At 43.9% G+C, this 21128-nt stretch overlaps 1 protein-coding gene across 1 annotated transcript in view; it reads right to left on the minus strand.

Annotated features, from left to right (window-relative positions):
• Positions 1–21128, minus strand: part of LOC130109802 (DENN domain-containing protein 1B-like) — a 67502-nt gene that overhangs the window by 44815 nt on the left and 1559 nt on the right.

Genomic DNA, 21128 nt, shown 5'->3' on the forward strand with positions numbered 1-21128 from the left:
AGCCCCTTGTATTATCATGAAAACCCACATGTTTTACTGCACTCTACGCCTCCGGGTTCGAATTGACTTCCACTACTTCACATAGCGTACATATTACACCAACACCCGTACCGCTAAAATACATGTTGCCGCCCCTGAAGCCTCTACGGGGGATCAACCACACCTTTTAAGACCCAATGTTCTGATAAAATAATTAAGATGTTCGCAGCTGAGGGCATGCACCGACCGTAGGACCTGCGCAAGAGCATAACAGCTCAGTTACCTCATGACTGACAGTCCTAGGAAGAAAAGCAAAAAACAATGGAGGGCGCACAAAAGCAACAACAGACAAACAGAATCAAAGACACCTTTCATAATCCCATTGGACAATTTCACGGGCCCCGTATTGAAAAGAACAGCACAAGAAAAAAACAAAACAAGACAGAGCTCTCAGCTCTATATCCCACGGACAACTTCAACCCCTACACCGGCCACCCCCACCCCACTCCCCCACCCCCATGATCTGCCAAAGTTAGGGCAATTTTATGCTGATTTTCTGGGTGAGAGGATGGGAACCACAGTCTGAGAGAGCGATACAGGACAGAAGGAAAAGGACAAGAGAGCTTAGGAAAGAGAGAGGAGGGGGACTGCGGAGAGACATGACGGTAAAGGAAGTGGTTAAGGAGGAACTAGCTGGACTGAAGTAGCTCAAAGTCTGTATGCCATGTAGAAAACCTCTAGAAGTAGGTGTGCGGATAACGTCACCCTACCAAATGAACTTCACTGTCACTTAAAAGGCACACTCGCTGAAATCAGCCCAGCGATCCCCTGACATTTTAGACATATGGACAGTGTGTCTTCAGCCCAGCATCGGGCTAAAAAAAAGAGCAGGAGAGAGAGAGAGAGAGAGAGAGAGAGAGAGAGAGAGAGAGAGAGAGAGAGAGAGAGAGAGAGAGAGAGAGAGAGAGAGAGAGAGAGAGGAAGAGGTCAGGCGTAACAGCAAATCAAACTCTCCGCTCGTTTCACACACATCAGAACACCTGAAAAATTCAAGTTCAAAAAATTCCCACCTCACAGACACACACTCTTTATATCCTGTGTTCTTGTTCTATCCATCCATTATTACCCCACCTCCTCTGCAGCCAACCCTTGTCTTCCCTCTTTCTCTCTCCGCCCAATTTTCTCCTGCACTCGCAGTCAAATATAAATCGTCCATTGCTCCAAACCATTCTTCTCTTCCTTTCTATCATGCTCCTCTTTCATTTTTCCCCCTCTTCCCTCACAATAAGCCCTCCCTCTATGTCTCATACTCCTCCCTAGCTCCCTCTCCCAATAATCCATTTCTTCCCCTTTTCTTTTTTTTTTTTTTGGCCTTTCTTCTCTCTCCCTCTTCCATCACAGCATCCCCTTCATGCCCTCATCCCTGTGTCTGCCTGCCTCCTGCTGCTGCATTGTGGATGTGTGTGGTTGTAGGCGAGGAGCGGGCTCCTGGCCGGGGCTGGGCTGGGCGTGTGGTGGACACAGAAGGGGTGCCTAGAGGGGTTAGGGCTGAAAGTTGAAGGTTACAAGGGGTGAAGACGACCCCCTGCCACATTGCCGGGGGACACAAATGTCACCGTGACATATCCTGCATCAGTTAATCCTCCTCTGTCTCTCTCTCATGCCACACACACACACACACACACACACACACACACACACACACACACACACACACACACACACACACACACAAAGCTACAAGATATTGAGGCCCTTAAAACAAAAAATATTAAATTATGTTGCCTCATGTCTTAAGCCTAATTAAGCTACAGCAATGTGAATTGGTAAGTAATATAGCTGTTGCAAAAAAATATAATAACATTTGGAGATGAACTGAGACACTAAGCCTGAATCTGCTTTATTTGAATGGAATCGAATATCACCAATGTGCAGCTTACAAACTGAAACGGAACAAGGGGAATGTTTTACATTTCTCTCTCTGATGAAGAAAGCCGTTACCTCTTGAGATTTAGAAAGTGTGACGGTCAATACTCTGCATTTTCTAAAAAACATTTCCAGTTAATTTTGCAGCCCTGTCTCTCTCACACATACACACAAAGACGCAGGGACACCAACATAAAACTCTATGGGGTTTCTCTCTGACAAGACATATACCACAGCATGTCTATCCGTGGACTGCCTGGAGTGACCAGACTGTCTGCGTCCTACTAGAACGATGCATCGCCAAAAAAAAAAAAACCATCACCATACTGGGGATTGGGGAAGAGGTAGGTGGTTTTACCGTGAATTAAATCGCATTTTACAATGCATTGAATCAAAAGGTGAATGGGAAGCCCCTCGAGTTAGTGGATGGCTTCGTCTATCTAGGCAGCCTCATCAGTGAGGTGCAGAGACAAAGCAAGGCTTGAGAAGGCCTAGGGTGCCTTCTCCCAACTTCCTTCCATTTGGCGGTCCAATCAGAACAGCTTTAAAGCAAAGATGTGCCTCAACAACAGCAATGTCAAATCTGTTCTGCTGTGTGGCTCAGAAAGTTGGCGGCAGGGTGGTAAAAACTGACATGAGGAGGGTGGACGTCTTCTACAACGGATGCAGCTGATGTACAGGCAACATCTTTTGGCCAAACAAAGTATTCATCCTCCAGAAACTGTACAATAAAACTGGCAGCTGAAGCATCACAAAGGAAATCACACACCGACATCCAAGATAAGAAGATGGCTGGGCCGTGTGCTAAGGATGGAGCGGGACCGAACCCCTGGAGTTACAGTGCAATGGACTCCACTTGGGAAAAGAAACCTGGAAGCCCCAAAAACCACGTGGCACCGAACGGTGACCGAAGAGCTGGCCAAGATGAACCTGACATGGGAAGAGGCACAATGTGCTGCCGAGAGCCGAGTCCAGCGGAGAAACCTCACCGCAGCCTTACGTCCCATTGAGGATGAAGAGGGGCGGGTAAGTATCAAAATGTATAAAACATTTCTACATATGTGAGATAATGGAAGTGACCATCCATCCATTATCCAAACCGCTTACCCTGCTCTCAGGGTTGCGGGGATGCTGGAGTCTATCCCAGCAGTCACTGGGCAGCAGGCGGAGAGACATCCTGGACAGGCCGCCAGGCCATCACAGGGCCGATACACACACACACACCTAGGGACAATTTAGTACGGCCGATTCATCTGACCTACATGTCTTTGGACTGTGGGAGGAAACCGGAGCACCCAGAGGAAACCCACGCAGACACGGGGAGAACATGCAAACTCCACACAGAGGACGACCCGGGACGACCCCCAAGGTTGGACTACCCCGGGGCTCGAACCCAGGACCTTCTTGCTGTGAGGCAACCGCGCTAACCACTGCGCCACCGTATTGTAATTGGCAGTGACCAATAATGATAAATATCAACTAGAGATATTTCTACAAAATGAGAACACCAACAATGGCATGCACACACACACTCACACACACACGGCCATAAGTAGATAATTATAAAAACTATATTACACTGTATTGATTTCCACAGGGAAAACTATCTTTTCTCTTGCACCTGTCAGGGAGGGTAGAGCACAGGGTTAGCTACAGAGCAGCACAACTGGAGGTGGTAGAAGTTCAGGGTCTTGCTCAAACAGTTCCTAACAGGAATTCACAATATTTCAGTTTTTATTTTTTTCTGTCTTTCTACGCTAAACATTTGGTCTCGCTCACTTGTAACTCACAAAATGTGCTTTTGCGAGGCCTGTCTGTGTGATACAGAGGCTTTGCTAGGCCTACAGTAAAGCCTCTATCGCCGTGTCTTGTCTGAATCCAAAAGGTATAGTGGTTATTGTATTTCCTGGAGTTGACAAAGTCTATACAGGGCTGCTGCAAACTGTGTGAAAACAGACTATACAACACATGTGACAGCCTGTGTGACAAGGGGAAAACAACCTATAGCATATTTCACCTTGGCGGCGCACAAACAGATCTAGTGGGTGTGAATTGAATTGAAATCACCTATCAGGAGTTAGATTCCTCTCTCTTCACACCCCGGGAAATGGTTCTGGCTGCATGTGATGGTAAACCCAAGGAGTGACCATTGGTCTCTCAGCATTGTTTGTGTCCACAAATGTACACTCCTGTATACTAGATGTGTGAGTGTGTGTGTATTTGCACAGAGAAATAGAATGCTCAGGAGTGCATATATACTCCAGCATGTCTATTGATCCCTATGGGCTTCAAGCATGGCTGACCCCCAACAGCCAGCGCAGGGCGGAAATTAAGGCAGAATCCAAGCTGTGACACAGATATAAGTGGTGGGGGGGACTATCACAAATTACAAATCAATGTGTTGGCCGTTCCTGAGATGCCTGTCTTCAAAAGTCGATACGCCCTGTGCTTTGATGGAGGCTGTAAGGAGGGAGAAGGGCATGAAAGTAAGGAGTCAATGGTTCAGCAGAAGGGTGATGGAGAGAAGGCAGCAGAGAGGCTGAGTGAAGGACAAGCAAGGAGGAGAAAAATGGAGAGGGGTGAGGGAAAGGGTTAATAGATGAGGAGATGGGGGAGCTGTGACGGAGGAAAGTGGGGAGAAAAAGGGAAAGAAGAAGTGGGAAAGTGAAGTGAGGACAGAGCTGGGGAGCATAAGTGGAGAGGGTGAGCAGGTGAGGAGGTTTGGAAGCTGAGAGAGGGGCGGCAAGGCGGGGGAAGGGAATGAGGAAGACGTTGGGTAGGTTAAATAAGTAAAGCAGGTAGGTGGACCTCTGCCTCTCTGAACTGACACCACTTCCAACCCGCTCAGGGTGAAAATTAAGTACGTTGGAACAAGAGAACATTAACTAGGTTGGCATCCAGTTTCTGCACTGCTTCATCTACGCAACTAAAAAGAAACCTACCTGATTCATCTCCAATTTCTTAGCTTCATTCTAGAAAACTTGGCAGTCACAACAAACTTGGATTCACGCACAAAAGGATGTTTTCTTCATACCCTGCTGGCTTAGCAAAAAAAAGTTTGCTCGTGGAACTAATGACAATAATTGTATACTGCCCACAGCAACTTAGCCAAGTTTGTGCCATTTCAAAACAAGCCTGAAAGTTCTCCTACTCGACATCAATTGGATGACACAGCCTGGCCCCAGTGAAAAAAGAGTGACAAACTGCAGGAAAAAACATCTAATACATGCAGACACATACCCCTGATGCAAGAGACTATGCTTGTGCGCAGTGAGTCTAAGTTCATTTTAGAGGCTCAATGGCGGTGGCTTATAGGCATCATTCAGTCTTTAAAAAAACTTTGTGAGATTTCAGAAAAAGATGAAAAAAGCCCAACCTAAATCCAGAGTGAATACACATTAAGATAAAAGCCCCCGAGCCTATAATTCTCTATACTATGCGAATCAAACACAGACTAAGAGCCCTCATGGACAGATGAATTCTTACCATCCAACACTCTCAAGGCATAGAAATGCACTTTTTTCACCTTCTTCCATGAACTACTGAATGTGAGTTGTGATTGAATAGGGGGCCTGTTTGTTAAGAAAGGCCAAATCCCATATGGCGAACAGCAGCTCCTCTGGTGAGAAGAGAGGTTGTGAAAGCCACCGGCAGCCCCTCTCCTCCATTCGCGCTCCGGAGATGAAGGGATGTTAACGCCTGCCTCTCCTTGTTCCTTCTTTCTCTCACTGCCTGTGCCTCCTCTCCTCCCTCTCTCTTGGCCAGGGGTTAAACTGCTGCACTTTAACCTCCTTGGCAATGATTTCATTCAGTCTGTTTCTCTCACTCACACTCTCTCATCTCTGAGAGTTTTATTTCTCAGTATGTAGTGGTTGGGATTAGCCCCCCTCCCCACATGCCCCCAGACAAAAGCATTGTCTTAGCACCGGCCCATTCGCAGCAACGGGAGGAAGCTACTGCTACTTAGCATCCACAATGCAGCCATTGTGGACACAGGGCTAGAAAGACCCTGCCTTGGAGGCCGTCTAGACTTTGAGCCCGGGCTGCTTGAAGGAACAGAGGGAGAAAATCCCATCAGTCAGTGGAGTGAAAGTTAACTAAGGTAACCTGCTGTGAACCTGATGAAGATGTCAAGCCAACATATGGCAAAAAATGTCTATTGTCAGTGCAGTGAGCTTTCTTCCCTCAGAGGGAGGGTATGTTGGAGGTGGAGATGAAGGGTAGCTAAAGGAAGACCAGAATTGGGGGGGGGGGTTACAAAACCTAAAGGAAGGAATAACTGTGGTGGTCATCGTTTTACTTCTGGATCAGTAGCCTTATTCGTGCTGGGGGGACGCCCAACCCCTCCACTCACAATTAAAGGAGTAAGCAGATTAACTGGGATCTTTCAAAGGCCACCAGAAAAAAAAAGGGGGGGGGAGACGCACTCACAGGCATTTAAATCGGTTTTTTCTTCATTCTTTTTTTTTCTCTGTCAACTCTTAAATTGCACACTGCAAATGGCATTACATTTCATGCTGATTTAGCGAGCATAGGTCTCGAGAACGGAGGAACTTCTCAACGATGATATGGTCCTTAAGTTCACTAATACTAATTGGTCACACTGTGTTGTTAAGAATGAGGGCTAGGGATTGACAGAGGTAGCAATGAGCTAAACCTGAACTGGGCATTACACCATCATACAGAATTTAATCACAGCAGCAGAGCACTACGTTTGACATCGACTCTGCCACAGGTTTTATGAGAAGCGATGATGGAGAGGGACTCCATACCACAAGTCCTTTCTCATAACACCACCACCTAAAAAGGCAATTTAGAATCAAGCAAGCAAAACAGAGACACTGCAAAAAAAATATATTAAAAAAAATCTTCTAAAAGCTCAACATTGAAAATATAGGTCTAGGTTTGCAAATGAGTTCCAAAATTCAATTCCAGTGTTTGAAATTTAGATAAACAAAAGCAAAAACAACCTCTAAGGTAGAGCTTCCCTTTCCAGCTTGAAAATCAACTGGCAGGCTACACATGTGAGGGAGGCTGGCCTGGGGGATTTCCAAGCCATTGCTACCACTAGATCTGAAGAAAACAAACAACATCCTCAGCCTCACTGGAAGGAGAAGAAAGGGAGAGCTGCATGGAGATGATGTGACCCTATTAATGCCACATTAGTTGTTTCGTCTTCCCGAGCTATCTGTAAGGAGAACTTCAGCAGGATGAGCTGTGTGAGAGAGAGAGAGAGAGAGAGAGAGAGAGAGAGAGAGAGAGAGAGAGAGAGAGAGAGAGAGAGAGAGAGAGAGAGAGAGAGAGAGAGAGAGAGAGAGAGAGAGAGAGAGAGAGAGAGAGAGAGCGAGCGAGAGAATGAGAGAGAGGGCGAGGGAGTACGAGAGAGAGATACTGTCTCCAGGCTAGTTGGGACGCAACCCAATTTCACAGCTTCACGAATGAGCGGCACAACATATGGATGCAAGCTTTGTGACAGCCTCTGTGTATCACCACATATCAGCGCTGATGGTCCCAGTCAGATTCCATACTGGTCCAACATTATGTCAAACACCGGCTCCGCATGACTGCATCCACCACACAACACAGAGGCTCTTGTGTTTGTTGGGGAATCGGCCTTCTTGGCTATCGGAAAACAAACTATTATTTCCCAAGACATAAAGTCTTTCTCGCCGCACTTCTCCAGCTCTCTCCCTCCCTGCCATCGTAATGGATTCCTCAAAAAAAAAAAAAAACAATTATGCTCATTGCTGCAGAATTAATTTAGGTTTATCTTGTTGAGTGCTAGATATTACAAAATCGTGTGCTGAGATTAAGTGATTCATCTTTGGCGTTAAGGTAATCTGATATGCAAAACACAGCCTACGGATTTTGCGACATAAATAATCTACCCTGAGCTAGACTGCGGGGCTTTGACAGCAACAGGATAGGCTAAAAGCGATTATTCAATTGCTGGTTGTTGGTCGTCTGACTGAAAACCCAACAACTCTTCAGGTAATCACACATTTCTCTCCATATGGTCCAACCATCTGCTTCAGTCAGAAAACAACATCTATTAAAAAAACACAAAAAAAACAGCAGCTGAATAACTCTATTATTAAAATAATAAGCATAAAAAAGAAATGGGAGAACGATTAAGAAAATTAACAACGAGCTGACCAGGACATTATCATTTAAGTTAGGTCATTTGCCGGGTGACATGGAAAATTTTACATGATAATCATGTGGAATTTTACACAATACATATCTTAATATCTGCTTATATATGCAAAAATACAATCAATCTCATCACACTGAACTGTTTGGTAATGCAGAGAATGATATAAAACCAAAACTAGTTTTCAAGTAGTACTTCTTCAAATATGTCAGACCTCATTTTGCAAGAAATCTTAGGTAATAGATATTAATCGTTACCACTAATTAAGATGACAAGATTGTGTATCATAATATGACAACATCCAAATTCCATCAACAAGTGCTAATATTGAATGGTAGAGTTCTCCCACTGGTGTTTGAGCTGGTGGCAGCGGTATCTGTGATGAAGCTATGTGCAGCTCCTTGAGGTGTTGAGAGAATCGATCTCAGTCAATGTCATGTGGCACAGCACCCAGAGGCAGCAGCTATGTGCTGCTGATGACAGTGTAAAGCCTTGCCTTTGGCGGCTACATGCTTGTGCTACCGAGCTCGGATTTGAACTTCACATGCAAAGGCAGACAGACAGGCAGCCCTCAGTCAGCCAGTCAGTCAGTCAGTCTGCCAGTCAGTTTTTGTTTTTGTTTTTTTTCCACGGGAGTGACAACACATCTGTAACTGTTAAAGGGATGCAACAGTACCTATTCCCAATAAGGGCTTCATTGGAATGGGGAGAATAATGGCTGAAACTCACACATACTATGCTGGGCATACCCTATCCATGACCAAACACAAGCTTACACAAATACACGATATAATTCAGTTTTTTCATGCTTATGGCTGAGTGGATAATCTAGAAAATGTCAGCTAAACAACTTCCAAACAAATCATTTTTTGGTGTCAAGTATAGAAAAAATATTGAAGAATCTTCTTCTTTCAGCTTGTTCCGTTTCTCAGGGGTCGCCACAGCGGATTGTACAGTTTTCATCGGTACCCTGTGAGGGCACAGCACCAATGGTGGCCATTGTTAACCCGGGCCTCAGCCAATCCTGTATGGAGCCTTGACTGATCCGGTATGGTCTTGTCAATCCACATAATGATTTGGCAAAATTTTATGTCGGAAGCCCTTCCTGACACAACCACTAACCCTACGGATGGGGGCACAGGTAAAGCGCTGGATGCCATCCCAATATTCATGGGCTTGCGCCCATGCCTGTCGCAAGAGAAAAAAAATATTCAAGAATACTTCATAAAAAGATTTAGTTTGTGTTATCAGATCCTCTTTGAGTTGTTTTCCATCGTTCTCTTTGAACAAGCTCAGCAAAATCATTTGGGTCAAAATCATGAAGTTTGTTGGAGCAATGTAGCCTCTATTTCCCCTGTTTAATATCAGACGACATCAAGAGGATACAGGGGCATGGGCAAAAACAGCTTCCACAAATGTATTGAAATCACAGGTTTTTACTGAGATCACCTTGGGTGTGAAAGGGTCCGTGGCCGAAACTGCAAGGAAATCAGTCCTAGACACGGCACAGCATTTTCCTGAGTTGTGTCGGTGTAAATGCACCTCACAGAATCTACGCAGCCCCACATTTGACATTTTACATTTAACATGCAATGCGTGAAAATGCATGTCCGTATTTTGTGGGTTGAAAGGGAAGGCTTTACATTCCCATGGTCAAATATTCCTCCATGTACTGCCGTGCTGTGGCTGCAGTGTCAAGCTAATGAAACAGCAACAGCAACAAACACCTGCATGTCGTACAATCAGTCAATACAGTATATCGAAGATAGAGCTACACACTGGAATACTCTTGTTCACCGCCATTTTTCCCAGACTCACTGTTAATAAGGAGGTGATGTCACAAAGGTGATCATAGACCAGGATGGGATCTGACCAAACTAAAGTCTATGGATTTGCAAGATGTATCAGAAAGGGAGTTCTCCAGGAAAACGCTAATAAGAGTTTTCAGTCTGAAAAGGGGAGCTTATCGACAATCACAGTGGAATCACATTGGATGGGAAAGATTCCAAGTTTTTCATGATTATGAATACTGTCGGAGGCAAATAAGGAATCTAAATAAAAGCAAATGAACTAAAGACCACATGAACTAAAGGTGAAAGTAAAGCTACTATAGTTTACAGTCAAAGACAGATGGCTCTTAAAACTTCAAATTAAGTCAAATAAGGAAAAGGTAGAGAGAAAGAATAGTGACTACTAGCTACTCATCAGCAAGCAGCAAGCAATGCAAAAATGTCCACCTCCAGGGACTGAGGGATGTATCTTATTGGTAGTCCATGTTAATATTAGTCAGTTGTTGGTCTATCACCCTAACTAGGCAACAAGGCCCATCTTTCACACACCCACATTCTTGCTTTGCTTTACAATGAGACTGCCAACATCAAACCTCTTTGTTTAGATTGGACAACCTACAGTGCATGTACAAAATCTACACACCCCTTTTAAAATGGCAGGTTTTTGTGATGTACTAATGTACCAGTACTTTTTTGAAGCACCTTATGATTTTATAACAGCACTCAGTCTTTTGGGGTAAGAGTCTCTCTCTGGGTAAGAGTCTATCAGCTTGGCACATCTTGATTTGGTAATATTTTCCCCACTCTTACTTGCAAAAATGTTGTAGATCTGTGAAATTGCGAGGGCACCTCCTGCGCACAGCCCTCTTCAGGTCACCCCAGATTTTCAATTGGATTCAGTTCTGGGCTCTGGCTGGGCCATCCAAAACGATCTTGTTTTGGTAAAGTCATCCCTTTGTTGATTAATAATCGACTGGTATTTGGAGCTATTCACGATTCCCTCCACTTTGACTAAAGCCCCAGTTCCAGTTTAAGAAAAGTAGCCCCAAAGCATGATCGCTGCCACCACCATGCTTCACCTTGGGTATGGTGTTCTTTTGGTGATCTGCTGTGTTGTTTTTGCACCAAACGTACCTTCAGGAATTATGGCCAAAATGTTCAACCTTGACCTCATCAGACCATAACACGTGGCTTTTCCACAAGGTTTTGGGAGACTGGATGCATCTTTTTGCAAAATTAAGCCAGGCTTGGATTTTTATTTTTTATGTGAAAAGGCTTCCATTTTGCCACCCTACCCCATAGCCCGGACATTTTAAGAATACATGAGATTGTTGTCACTTGTAAGGAGCAACCAGTACTTGGCAGAAATTCCTGCAGCTCCTTTAATGTTGCTGTAAGCCTCTTGGCAGCCTCCCTGACCAGTTCTCTCCTTGTCTTCTCGTCAATTTTGGAGGGGCACCTGTCCTTGGTAATGTCACCGTTGTGTCATATTTTCTCTACCTGTTGATGATTGTCTTCTCATCACTGTGTTCCATGATATATCTAATACCTTTGAAATTCTTTAGTGCTCTTCTCCTGATCGATACCTTTCAACAGTGAGATCCCGTTCATGCTTCGCAAGCTCTTTGTGGACCGTGGCTTTCACAGTTGGATACAACCAAGTAGATGTCAGGAAAATCCTACAGGAACAGCTGAACTTTATTTGGGGTTAATCACAGTCACTTTAATTGATGGCAGGTATTTAACATGAGTTTGAATGTGATTGTGATTGGTTAATTCTGAACACAGCCACATCCCCAACTATAATAAATGGGTGTGCACACTTATGCAACCATGCTATTCTAAGTTTTGTATCCCCCCCAAATGTTTGTTTTTCACTTTGTTTTTATAGGTAGCAATTTCACATGAAGGGTGGAAAAAGTTCTGACATGACTTATCTTGGCTTCATCTTTTGTACATCACAAAAACCTGCATTTTTAACAGGAGTGTGTAGACTTTTTATATCCACTGTATCTTAATATAACACCAAACATTAATATCCTCTAGTTATATTGCATTTGCCCACCGTAACCATCCCTGTATGCTGTGGCTACCATTATAGATGGGATGGGCACAAATTATAAAGGAGGAGATGTGTGGTGACCCAGAAATAATATTTGGAGCTGAACATGGGACAACAACAAACAAAGTAGGAAAAGGGTAGTCCAGAAGTTCATCATTCCTACCATTTCTTTTGACATAGCCTACTGGGAGTATTATGAGCCTGACTGAGGTGAAAAATCTGACAGACTGCATTTAAAGTCATGCAACAAACTCAAGTAATGTGCTGGGAAATGTTGCCTCGTTTCTGTGCGAACAAATGGTTTGAATGGGTGTATTTACCTATACTGTAGGGTTGGGAAGCAGTGAGAGAATGGACCCATTTCTTTTGGCTACCAGCATAAACAAATATTTTTCCTCTGCATCGGCATAGGTACAAAGGCTAAATTTACTCACTTTATTTGGGTCCCGACATCTAACGGAGTTAAACAAGTCCTGACTGGTCAACTGCTCCCCTCACACAGCAGCATTGGCCAATGACTTTAAGTTGACTTCTCTCACACAGCTTAACCCATAAAGCAATTACTCTGGTACTGTTTGTAGTCAGTGTGGTAGCAACCTAGTCTGATACTCAACGTGTTACTTCATTTTCTATTCGGGGCATCTTCTATAAGTCTAACGAAAATCAAATTTCACTAATTCAATAAAAAAGGGTGTTTAACAAGTGATTCAACAGACAGGATCAAGGCATGTCAACATAAGTTAAGGAGAGAAGAGGCTATGTCTACCCAACTATTCTCTTCACGTTACCCTTTTCCCCCTCAGCTAGACAGAATCATTCCCTTCAGGCAATATCATGACAAAGAAAACCCCATGAAGGAATGGCACAGGAGTTTAAAGGTGTCTGTGTGTGTGGTGGTAGCTGTGATGGTAGTGGTGGTGGTGGTGGTGGTAGGGGGTTGTATGTTAAACGCTCACAGAACAAGCACAGCCCCTCTGGGCCAATTAGATGAGAGAATGCAGCATGCATGTGTATGCGTCTGTGATAACAAAGACCTCGTGGATGAGTCACATGATCGACAATGACAAATGGTGAAGCAGACCCTTACAAAGGCACTAAGATTGACCTACATTTTCTGCCTTGCAAAATGGGCCAAATCCCAAATTAAGGGCCAGTAGGCCCACTACTTGCATGTAAACACCATCATATTCACAGTAAGAGCGGGGTGTTAGGCGACATAGGAGCAGCCCAGACTGGAGACACGTACCCCGAGGGCATGGCTGTTGACATGTAAATCACAGGGACAGAAGCTGAAATGACAGTACAGACAGTGCCCTGTACAGCCGGCTCTGCTTAACTTGGGTTTAGCCTTGGCCCAGAAATTAAGGTCTAAACTGTGATAACCTAGATGTCCCTGCTCACAGCCCATCAATTAAGATGTTGACTTCCATTATAAACGGGACTTTCTGACTCTCTTTTATGACAAGTCTACGCTAGTCTACATGGCCGCAGTCCTGAGAAAGGAACTATAAACGGATGATAAGAAGTTGGGACGGCAACGCCGCCTTTGTAGGAACTAAATCCTGTGGCTGTGATTTTTGTGATGTCTAAACATCAAATAAAGCCAAGTCTCCCTGACAACAGTATAGAAGTTCAATGACCTCGACAACAGTGATGCGGCTAGGAGCAAGGTTATCTAATGTTTTGCACCAGCGCAAACCCTCTTTCGTTGCTATAAATCTAATGTCGAGATTTACTGTAAGGACTCCATGGGCACGAATAAGAGAGAGGGAACGGGTGGGTCAAACTTTTTTGCGCCTTAGCTTAATTGTATATGCGTTTGTAGGAATAACACTTTTCAAAGTGCAAAATATTGGTGGGGGGTGTTATGTAAATAAACCCCAAATGTGATTTATTCATCAATTTGTGGAAGGACATCAAGATGTGGAAGTGGAACCATAGGCCAGGAGAACTCATGCAAAGCCAGTAGCAACGAAACTCCTGACCACACTTCATTTATTTGCCTCTGGTTCTTTTCAACGAACAGCAGCATCTCGGAGCAATGTAATCTTCCATTTTTCAAACTAAAAAAACAAAAATTATTTTACTTCTACCACATAACATTTACTTGAAGTGACAATGTGTAAAATCCTCTGACAGTGGACTAAAAACAGTCAGACTAGCCAACCCTATGTTAACGTTTCAAAGGAAATGACCCCCGGTCTATAGCCAATCACTGGCGATAGGGGTTTGAAACGCCACCCGTTTATACCGTTGATGTGGCCCCGGCTAATAAACTGACCCAAAATCCTCCAAGTGTCTTGTCATCGAAAAATCTGCTCAACACAACAACCACGCGTATCAACACATTTTTCAGCATTGCTTTTTTTTAAGGAAATCCCATTTACCGGAATTGAACAGATTAATAAACAGCTACAATAAGGCAGGATCCTTAAAGAATAATCCTGTTCACTTGTAGGCTAAACTAGGCCACATCGATATTACGTTTAAAAGAGCCAGCCAATTGTTCTTTTAGTCAAGATAGGTGGCAGTGTGTGTGACTGTGTATGTGTGTGTTTATGTGGGCATGTGTGTGTGCCTGTGAGTTTGCATATGTATGTGTGTGTGTGTGTGTGTGTGTGTGTGTGTGTGTGTGTGTGTGTGTGTGTGTGTGTGTGTGTGTGTGTGTGCTCGTGCCATCTGCTGTGCTGACCCGTTACATACATGCTCCTGGTCAAACACTCATCTGGTGACTCATGTGTACAGCGCACCCTTGGTTCATGATGACTCAGGTGGTTTTAAATACATACAGCAACAAAGCACGTTGGCCCGAATGAAACCCAGCCCCGTCTTACTGGTGTTTGTTTACAACCCCTGAAATTCAAACAACTTGGCAAAACTTTATTTGGGGGTTGGCAGGTAACAAATATACCTAACAGAACTATGCACAGACACACATTTATATATACACAGTAACACACACATGCACCAACGCATACGCATATGCACACACAACTAAGTCCAAAAAAAAATACAATGCTGTGAGGATGTGAGCGAGCCAATGTGAGGAAACCTTCTGCGTTCATCAAAATCATCCCGTTTTAAATTATTGATCGAGACCCTACTTTCCCCCACTTTTCCACCTCGCAAAGGCAAGTCTAAAAATAGCTGGTGGAGCGTCGGTGCCTAGAAGTCTTTCCATGCTCTCCCAGTCGGGCAGCATTAGTTAATTCAGATGAGTCTTCAGCAGCTCTCTCAGCCCGTCTCTACACAGACAGCCATGAACGCACATAATGCACATGCTTGTTCTCGCACACTTACACATGTAGTTGTTAACACACACAGATTGCCTTTAGACTTTAAGTAATGCTAGAGTGACAGCACAACCCATCTCGCTCTCTCCCGAGCTCTCTCGAGGGTGTTGTAAAGCGTGTGTGTTGCAGCGTGGAAACACAAGAGTGTGTACCACCTGAAAAGTCGCTGTGACCTGTTCTCTCTGACTCACCCTGCAGGGCCCATTTGTCCCCGCCACAATCAGTGGAAATCAGCGTGAGAAACCCGGCCCCACTGCAAAGAAAAATAAAGTCAGATGGTGATGGATAAACTAGTAGAGAGAGGTTCGAGACCGTGAGAGGTTCACACATGTCCTGATAGATTAGTAAACTGCAGAAACAGCAACAGTTTTGTATCCAAACGATCACTGAAGCGTTCAAGTCCTGCTGTGCTGCCACACCAACAGAAGTGCACCTAAAAAAAACTTACAAATCAATGTGCAACATTTACACCCAAATTTTTCACACTGTGGCACAGCAGCAGCGGTATTTAAAAACTGGGGTTACAAAATTGCAATTCAAGAACTGCTTTGTAATATTTTTGTGGGACAGTTGATTTCAAGCCAAAAAAAATTTGCTGCGCTGCAAGCAAAACGCAGCAAAATCTAATTTCCTGGATTGGTGACAAATTGGTACTCTCGCGGATAAAATATCCATATGGATTGTATGCATACGCTCACATATATGCTGACAGACACACTTTTTACTTAACCAGTCTATACTATATTATCTGGAAGAGGGGGAAAAAAAAGTAGGCCTGAGTGAAATGAGTGGACAGCATTAGCCGCAGTCCCTTAAAACAAATATGAGAAGTGGAACTCAACCCAACAAGCAGCAGGCCTCTGCACAGCTTCTGAATGGAGGACCGGCTGCCGGGGAGTTTGAAACAGCCCTTGGAAAGTACAAGAGACGAGAGAAGAGCAGTAACACTAGCTGGACAGATTTGTCTGAATAGGCAGGACCATAAAGGAAACCGCTCCCGCTCGGTCCATAATTCTATAAGTAGACACACGAGCAGGGCACGCCACTGAAAGTAAAAACGCGACTGTAAACAGAGATCACCTCGGTCATAAAGTTTCCACCGGATTGACAGTGGAGCTGCTCCAAGTACTTCCTTTTGATGGCAGGTGCGCCCCGGGAGTGTGACGATATTGACGACAGCCTTGGATTTCCAGTTTACAGCTTCATTTACTTTCTAGTTATTTATGTCCAAAAAATACAGCTCTTCATGAAACGATCCTTGAAGGAAGGACACAAAAACCATGGGAATTCGGCCGTGTGAGTAAACGGCAACTTCCATTTGAAGGTGGAATTACACTGAAAACCCTCTCTGGAAGTTTGAATAGCCTCAGTTCCTAAATGGGTCATTCATTTTTTTTAAATATCAATGTGCTGCTTCACAGGTACGCAGGTACAAATTGCGCACGTGTCAGGTTTAACAATGCTACACAAGTTGGTGACAATACAGGGAAAAAAGTCACGACTATTTGAACAGGACATCCACTGGCCACTATGAATGTAGACCAAGAAAGAAAATGTTTGGTGAGACTTGAACTATTCACCAACCATGATCCTGTAGACAGTCAGAGCGAATGAAGTGAGAGAAGACCTCGCCAAAGTTCTGAAACACACACACACACACACACACACACACACACACACACACACACACACACACACACACACACACACACACACACACACGTGGTTACATACCATAGCAGACAGGAAGTTATGACTTCCTAAATTCTGTTCGGCAAAAACGAGGACAGAGTCAGATAACATTTTGTTCAATAAAAGGGAACCAATTTAGCTAAGGTAAGTGGCCAAGACGGGAGAGAAAGAGGATGAGGGGGAGGGAAAAAAAAGAGATTGAAACAAATTGAGACCCAGGGGTTCTCTCAGGAGTGTGAGCAAAGAAGTGTGGCCTCTCTAATGACCAATCAACACCATCCTGGCTGCCATGGCATCGGTTGGCCCTCCAATGGCCTCCTGCCTGAGTGTGAGCCCACTGTGACCTCCCAACACAGCCGGCAGCCAATCACATCACAGGACCAGCACACAGGGGTCAAGGAGTAATTCTGACATTTTGCAGAATATCAGTGTTTAACCTTCTTTTAAAAAAAAATACTACTACACAGACGCTATGTTCTGCGAATAAAAAGGGTGGGGGGGTGTGAACGCCAAGTTAAGAATTTTTTTTGGGGATAAAAAAACAGCGTAGCTGAATCTGTGGAAATGGAATATCACAGTGCTGCTTGAGGGGGCTACAGCAGAGACGGAAGGAGGAAGATTGATAACTAACTAGCTGGCGGGAGGTGACACCGTGAGACCTCCAGGTCTTTGCAAGAATGTTCTTCAAAAACAAAACAAAAGAAACTTTTCATAATTGGTGCATTGAAGCAAGTGAAGTTAAAAGGCCATGTGAATCAAAGGTGAAATCTGTCTATATATTTCTGCTTTCTGGTTATAACTGCAGGAATGGAGCCAAAACCAAACCATTAATTGATAAAACCTTCAGCAGAGCACTTAAATAGCATTGAGGAGTTGTCTTGGGATACTGCGGTGGACAATACATTTGTCAATAATCTCTCAGAAAACATGACATATGCTCAATGGTATACAAATGATAGCTCTGTACTGGCACAGCACCAGCAGAAGATCAGAGCCAAATGAAAACAATGATTTTTTTTTTTGAAACAGCAAATCATTGCCCTAATTGCAGCATAAATGCCGTTGTAAAATTGATATGCTGATCTATTAACTTTATTGCTTTGTTACCGGGAGCAATCTGGCTGGAGGGAGCGGGAGAGGACAGGTAGCATCTGTCCCCACCTACCGCCTTGGCAGCGCTAGCGTCATCTGCTAGCTTTGGCAGTATCTTGGAAGCACATCAATATGGCTCTATGTAGCCAGGACCACTGGTAGCTAGCATGCCAGTCACGCTCTCAAGTAACACTCACTGCTTGAGCATCCACAGAGCACTGAGCCAACTGAGCTGAGCTGAGCTGAGGCTGAACAGAGAGGCCAGGTCTCCACGGACCTGCACTGAGAAAGAGGGCCCACGTCTGTCATCTATCCACACATCTATCCCTGGAAGAGTGGCGCTAAATCCAGCGATGGACACTGCCACCATTGTAACTGTGAGCATTACAGGTTTGTTTCATAGTACTTCCCCTTATTTGACATTGTTCTCATAATTCTGTCTCAATTGTTGGGTCTTTTTTATTTTTTTAAATCAAGTGACTAATAGGGTCATCCGGTAAAAGTTGTTCCCAAAATGTCACCTTGTCTGCAGTGTGATGGGCTGTTCATATAACATTCCAACCTAACCTGCAGTATCGCTCCAATGTTGTGACCTCCAATGTGAGCCAAAACAAGAAGAAGCAAACGAAAAATAAAACACGCCCATGGGAGTAGCGACCTGGATCTTGCCCGACAATAACAAACCAAAAACTGAGCCATAATTAAATAACTGTAATTTTGTTAAAATTAACTCAATATCTCTTACTAACTCAAATTATATTCATCTTTCTAAGAGACGGATACAAGCTATTAACTTGATCTGGATGCCTGTACATCAGACATGAACTTTGGTCCAAAAGGTCATGCAGCTACAGCAACACTGCCCATGGATGAATGGTCATCCAGAGTAGCTGAACACTCCTGCTGGCTAAACATCACAACCGCTCAGGCTTCTTATGAGGCACAGTTAGCCGTGCTATACTTGACGGTAAGTGAGTCCGACCTAAAAAGTGTCAGCTCTCTGCAGCAAATTGAAAGACATAGATAGCCACATAGCTTCGGGGTGAAATTGATCAATTTTCATTCTTGTTCCGGCGTTTGAGGTTTGTTTACTGGAGAGGCTCGCTGACAAATGTGTTGCCATGCACGGCTCCAGATCTCCTAAGCTATGTTTGATTATGTCTTTAACACTCAAATGAAATGCTGGTTAAGAGCAGCTCTGAGTTTGTCAGTGAATATGAAGATGAAGACTTCAGGCCAGAATAGTCTCTATGTCAAAACTTAGTCATCATCTTTAACACGTCAAAAGGATTTGACATCCTCCCGAGACGATTGGCCTTAAAAGTCCAAACTAAACAGTAGCCTGTAAAAAAAAAAGGCTGGTCCACTACAGATCTATATGCAAACAGGGTGGAGTCTTTGTTACTGAGCTGAACAATAGATGTGTAAATGCATGTTTGCACAAGAAGGAGAAGGATGTGCCTACTTCAAATTTGTAGGATAAAGGGTTTATAAAAGGGCTTTTCCTTCTGCATAATGATGAAGTTAACTTTAGGTTTTTAGGAAACTGCCTAAACTCTCACTACTGGTTCTGTGCCAAGCTGTCATATAAGGTGCTAGTTTCACACCAGCACAACCCGGATGTGGTGTTACTTGGCAAAACATTGCAGCTACATCAAGCAAAACCTAAAAGATTGACAGATCTAGCTTTCCAGTCAATGAAAAGGGGTACTCCTTCATGGTTATTTTTTAGCAAATCATGCTCCAAACACCTTTGCATGAGCTATGCACTGTCGTGGAAGTACACAATTAGAAAGGGAAGCCATAAATCAATCTAAAATTCAACCCTAATTCTCTCATTTGAAAGGCGATATTAGGTACAAAAGCTTAAAACCTTGAAACCTTTCTCCAAATGCAAAACTGTGCCTCATCATGTTGCTATGACAATTTAATTACATTTGATCATAACTACATTATTGTGGGCTGTTGTTTTTCTTTGCAGTGGGAAGACAATTTGTGAATAAGAGGTCGTGTTTAGCGGTGGGGTGTCTAATGTTTTACGGTAGGAGAAATGGGGCTGGCTTATGGTGAGTGATTGAGGAGGTTTTGTAGCCTAGCCAGAGCCTGTCTGTTATGAGTCATTGCAGTGACCTATTCAGCTCATAATGGAAGTGTATAAAACATAGCAAGGCAGAATTGAAACAAAAATGCATACAGTGAACATGAGAAAGGTCAGATGTTAGTGCATCTATGGGCCTGCATGTCTAATATTCACACGCAATCCATCAATTTACTTTCAGTATAAAAGCCCATGCAGTGTATGGTTCGTAGATTGGTTGTATAACTCAAAAAGCATATCATTCCTCATCTCCCAGACTTCAGCATGAGCCAATTTGAAGAAAGGGAAATTGATCAAATTGAGGAAGAAGTGGCTCATTCCTCATTTGGTCATTTGAAACCACCCCTTAAAAATTATCAAAATCATAAGCCTTGGTTGGCAAATATACTACATCCAAAGCTCCTTTGAGATTTCAGCAATTATAACTACTTCCTAAACAGGGAAGTTCCATTGTCCTATCAGGATTCAGTATGGGGCATTAGGAGCAGCGCTATCCAATAAGTGCACAGAATGGGTGTTTTCTGTCTAAACTGAGGGGTGTGCAAACATAGCTATGTAGCTATGCTCAAGAGAGCAGGAGTCCGGATATGAGCCTGACCCTGGATCACACGTGGGGGAAGTCAGTTATTACAGTACAGGGCAGTGGTTTATGAGTTTGGTTTTAAATCTAATATCAAAACTACATCCAAGGATAACTTTCCCTCCACTCTGGTTAACTCAGCAGCTGCGCAACTGAACCATCTACAGAACACCTCTTTAACGTCAAAACGGAGTGGGGGAAAACAAGGGAGCCGGTGTAATATGGAATGCAACTGTTTTTACACGATATTCGACTTACGAGGGACATTGGATCTTGATGTGAAATATAGGTTGTTTTGATTTCCCATATTCAGAAAGGTGGAATACGGTGTTGTTCTTCAACGGCCCGAGTCATTTCCAGGGTTAGTCTAACCACTGTCTGTCAAGGCTGCCACCACTGGAATGTTTGACTGTCGCAAATAACAGAACGGCAAATGCTGCGAGCTAACCCTAACGCACCCTC

Source organism: Lampris incognitus, chromosome 3 (assembly GCF_029633865.1).
Source record: "Lampris incognitus isolate fLamInc1 chromosome 3, fLamInc1.hap2, whole genome shotgun sequence".
NCBI classification, from domain to species: domain Eukaryota; kingdom Metazoa; phylum Chordata; class Actinopteri; order Lampriformes; family Lampridae; genus Lampris; species Lampris incognitus.